General features: G+C 39.4%; 1 long non-coding RNA gene across 1 annotated transcript; it reads left to right on the forward strand.

The window, feature by feature from the left end:
* Window positions 1-1,597: 1,597 nt before the first annotated feature.
* Window positions 1,598-4,215, forward strand: LOC116500345. Its single transcript, XR_004254277.1, has 3 exons — window positions 1,598-1,656; window positions 2,653-2,838; window positions 4,047-4,215. It is a non-coding gene; the product is annotated as an uncharacterized LOC116500345 (long non-coding RNA).
* Window positions 4,216-4,804: the final 589 nt, after the last annotated feature.

Below are 4,804 nucleotides of genomic sequence, written 5' to 3' on the forward strand. Positions count from 1 at the left end.
TTTTTTTTTTTTTTTTTAGCTATTTAGCAACTGCAGAAATTGTTCGTAATCTCCTTTATTCTAAGGGGGAGAAAAAAATCAGCAAGAGTAGCATACCTTATACATACACATCAGTGGGACTTAGTAGAGCTTTGTAGGGCCTTGTGCCATCTCCTTAGATCTGTGGTGGGCTGAACTCTAGGAAATAGCTTTCAGTGTGTGCTCTCAAATGAAGAAAGGGTTTTGGCACTGATTTAGAAGCTGTATTAATGGAAGAGAAAGAGACAAAGGCTATTCAGGAAAGTTAACAAACCTCTTTTGCCTTTCAGAGCATTTCAATCCTATTTTACAAGATGATATGTTTGACAGTGATGACGATGCATGCTTGGTTTCTGGAGATGAATTAAAAGATGGAATGCCTAACGGACCAGAGAAAAAATGCCTCTGTTTCAGCAGGTAAAGAAAGATAGATCCCTGTTATGTTTAAATTCTCAGGTCTGCTGAGTCTTTGTAAACAGTTCCAGCTGTTAAAAGTGCGAGGGGTGGTAGACGAAGGGGCAACATCAAGTTTGTGTGTTGAAGGGGTGCTTGGTATTCACAAGAAGAAAGGGTGGAGGGACTAAAGTTGTAATGAAGTTGCTCTGAATGACCAAATTGAAAAGCCCAGGCTTCTCTTCGTAAGCCAAAGTGATCCGTAGACTACCAGAACACGTTGACTTAATCCATGGCATTCTTTGAAAGACTCAAGACCACATAAATGTGCAGTCTGTCCTTTTAGCTAAAAATACCCCAACTTTGTGGGTTTGTGTTGCCACCTTTTGCCCTTCTGTTTTCCAGGATTGTTAAACCAGTAGTGAATTATGTAGCAGAAAGAAAACTGAGAAATGGCTTGTTAAAACACCTTGAGAAAAAATTGAATGGTGTCTTTATTTGTTAAGCCACCAAGTTGTGTTAATCTTGTGATATTTTAGTATGGAAGTCATGCAAGCCCACAGTTGGAAAGTTAGATCATGTTGTCACAGCTGGATCAGTTATTTTTCTCAGTTTCTATTGCTGTGCTGTCCAGAAGATTTTCTGTGCTTTAGAGCAAGGCTAAGTCTCTAGCATCTTTGATTTAAGCCAGCAGAGGTACAGCCTGATTGTAGTGGGGAAACAAATGCTCCTCACCAATTTATTTTTAAATAAAAATAAATTTATAATAAAGTAAATAATAAATATATAATAAATAATAAATTTATAATAAAGTAAAGCAAGATTGCAGGGATATTAATTTGCAGTCTTGGTTTAGTAAAGAATAGGAAACACAAGGGAAGAAGATGAAACAATTGGAATGAGTGAATAACTTAACTGGAAATCTTACATGTATTTAATGTACCGCTGCCATTTGGATTATTTGGGGAGGGAAAAGAAAGTCTATAGGAAAATTACTTGGAACATCTGTGTGTCTATTCAGCACCTCATTTATAAGCTTGTTTTCTTAACTCTTGTTCTAGGAGTGCTTTCTGCGAACCAACATCATGCCAGCCCCGTCTGCTAATAGTAGGAAAAGAAGGGTACGGCCAGGTTTCTTACGTGGCACCCGTGGTGTTGCACGTTTTGGAGAAGTTTCCCGTTCACACCCTGGACCTTTCTGTTCTGCTTACAAACGTTGCATCGCCAGAAGAAATCTGCGGACAGGTACCTTTTTTTCTTTTTCTTCTCATCGGATTCACTGACTGTATGTAAAGGATCAATCGAGTTGCAAATAAGGTGAGCAAAATTAATTGGTAATGGAGGTGGCCTTGTTTTAATGTGCTGGGATGTTTGCTTCTGTCTGAAAATTCCCTTTTCTTTTAGACAGCACCACAAACAATCTGGATGTTGTACATGTCCACATTTTCCATACCCAATTTTACAGTGAGGCTGTTGCTAGCAGCTCAGGAAGCTGGGCGGTGTTGCTAATAAACATCTCTTTGTGGAAAGAAATGCTGTTCATGTCACTGGGATCCAGAAAGTAGTTCTCATTGCCTCCTAGGACTGTGTGCTCCCAGTAGATGGCTCTGTATCAGACTGCATGTCGGCTACTTTTTGTAGGCTTCTTCTAAATTATATTAGTAAGGCAACCAAGGTTTGGGGCTTCTGTTTATTTTGTTTTCGCACGGACATACACAACTTGTGCTGTTGCAGTATGTGCAATAAAAGCATTAACATTCAGAAAACACTTCATTTGCACGGTGATGTGGTTTTAACTAGAAAAAATGAACAGATTTGGTGTTTTTACTTTTAGGCAGGAAATCCATTTTCTTGTTTGGCATCACTACCTTAAAATATTTTTACCTTTAGTGGAAACGTTTGAGAGCCATACAAGTAAGGACAGACATGTTACATGACTGAATACTGATGTGTCCCTTAAGAGGGACATTTCCTTTCTTTGTTATGCGATGATTGTGGCTGTGGCCATATAGCTACGGTGTCTAGCCACTGCCTGAATATATCCTTCCCATCTTCTGACTAGAGTTCTCCGAATACTGATAATCTGAAAGGGTGCACAGAGAAATTCCTTATGTGAAAGGATGCTTGCCACTCTGTTCACGTAGTTTCATTTCATGGGGCAGTCAGATGGCTATGTAGCTATGTATTAAGAGGTTCTTGTACGTGTTTTAGTTTTCTTACGCAAGCTTTCCTTTTCACTAGCTGATCCGAAATGCTCAGAAGACAGCACCAAGCACAATTTATGTCCCAGATATCCATTTATGGTGGGACAACGCTGGACCTGCCTTGAAACTTACTTTTCTAACTCTACTACGTAACATTCCAGCATTTTCGCCAGTTTTGCTGCTTGCTCCGTCTGATGTACGTCACTCAGATCTCCCAGAAGAGGTATTTGTCAATACTTTCCTTACTATTTCTTCAGTGTCTTGTAATTTATGAATGCTTTCAGCATCAAAATGCTGTGCTTTCTTAAATGCATGCTGTTATTACTCAGGCACCCTAACAAATCACTTAAAATTTGCTTAGAGAAAAAGAATACTGTGAAAGCATCTGCTTAAGGTTTTTTCTGAGTCAAGCAAGTGACTTTCACCCCCTTCTCACACATGCAAATAATAAATTAATACAATAATTCTGATGGCTACAAAGTGGTTCAGTCAAGAATATGCAGTGCTTGAAATGACAAGAGGATGTTTTTACTGAAGAGATTTCTTCTGACTGTCTGCCATTCCATGCTATGTTGGGTAAACTGCTAATAATGCAATTTAGTAGAGAATTGAAACACTTTGATTAAAAAATAAATAAATAAATCATTTTCTTTCTTCATATAGGCCAAAGCTTTCCAAGCTGGAAAGCTGAGTTCCAATTTCTGCTATAAGTAACTTTGGAATCGAATTCTAGTTGTAATCCTAAATAAACTGTAGTAAAAGTAGGTGCAGAACTTCATTGACTTCTGAGAGTTTACATTAAGGGAAGGTGCCCAAAACAGGACCACGCTGTTGTCATTCTGATGATTTGGTCTCAGTCATTGGGGGAAGAGAACGGGTCTTACCTAGACGTGTTTATTACGTGCTTGAGTTCCCACAGAAGTTTTTGTACAGGCTGTAAATTCCTTCTAAAATAAGTAGTGAAATTCCTCACCTACCTTTTAATACTAGAACTTGAAAATGGAGGAAGACGTAGAGGTACTAGCTACTTCAGACACCTTTTGGTAGAGAAATAAAAACTCAGCAAAAAGCCCTCACTTGTCTGCTGAAGCCTGTCTCTTCCCTCTATAGCCATAAAGGTTCTAAGTAAAGGCTGCAGCAAGGCAAGTAAATACAAAGGAAGCGCTGTTGGATGTGGTGAAAGCCATTACTTTACCAGTGTAGCGTACAATCCCTTCAGCGAGCTTTAATTCTACAGGTGATTCTTAAAGGTGATATTTGAATTTGCCGTGCCAGCCTGTGAAAATGTAGCCTTTTAAGGCCAGGATGATAACTTTTTTCAGTTTGTGTTCTTCAGGTTATTATTAATTTGAAAAGGTACTCGTCTTTTTGGAATAGAAGATGAGTTTTTGTGGCCTTAAATCTGAAATGTCTCTCCTCCTTCTGCTTTAGATGCAAAAAATATTTAATACGGAATTTGGAGAAGTGTGCAATATTGAGTTGCCTGGTAGGGCAGAGAGAGCAGCCTTTTTTTGAGGACCTAATTCTAAATGAAGTGGCTAAGCCTCCTGTAAAGAAAAGAGGTGAGGAGGATATGAGAAGTACATCTAAAACTTTCCTATCGAAGTTACTAGCTCTTTGGGCTTTGCTTTGTTGGTCATTTTCTGTCAGTAATTTGTCATATGCTTGTATTTGAGTACTGTAAATTGGCTAATTTTTCCTGATTAATTGAAGTTGATTGGACATTGGAAGTCGTGCCTGTAGCACCACCAGCTGAGCCTCAGAAGCCACAAGAGGAAGAAGTAGGGATGCTGGAGGAGGAAGAGGAGGATACCTTGCGTGACCTTAGAATTTTCTTGAGGGACGTTACTCGCAGACTTGCCACTGACAGACGTTTCAGGGAATTTGCAAAGCCCGTTTACAGAAGGTAAAGTAGTGCTGATCTGTGTGTGTCTGTAACTTCTCAGTGTTCGTATTTCTCAGCGTTTTGGGGAAGGTTCAACTTTGTTTTTAGGGCTGCACTGTAAGGATTTTGCAAGAAGCAGAGGCAGTGCTATTACTTCTGCTGACTCTCAAATGTCTCTTATGGAATTATTCGCTGAAAGCCCTGGTTTCGTTCTAAAAAGCCAGTCCAAATGCCAACACAGTTTGCTCGTGAAAAGGCTTTGATTAGGGTTAGGGTTAGGGTTAGGGTTAGGGTTAGGGTTAGG

The sequence above is a fragment of the Aythya fuligula genome, chromosome 34, assembly GCF_009819795.1.
Source record: "Aythya fuligula isolate bAytFul2 chromosome 34, bAytFul2.pri, whole genome shotgun sequence".
NCBI lineage: Eukaryota > Metazoa > Chordata > Aves > Anseriformes > Anatidae > Aythya > Aythya fuligula.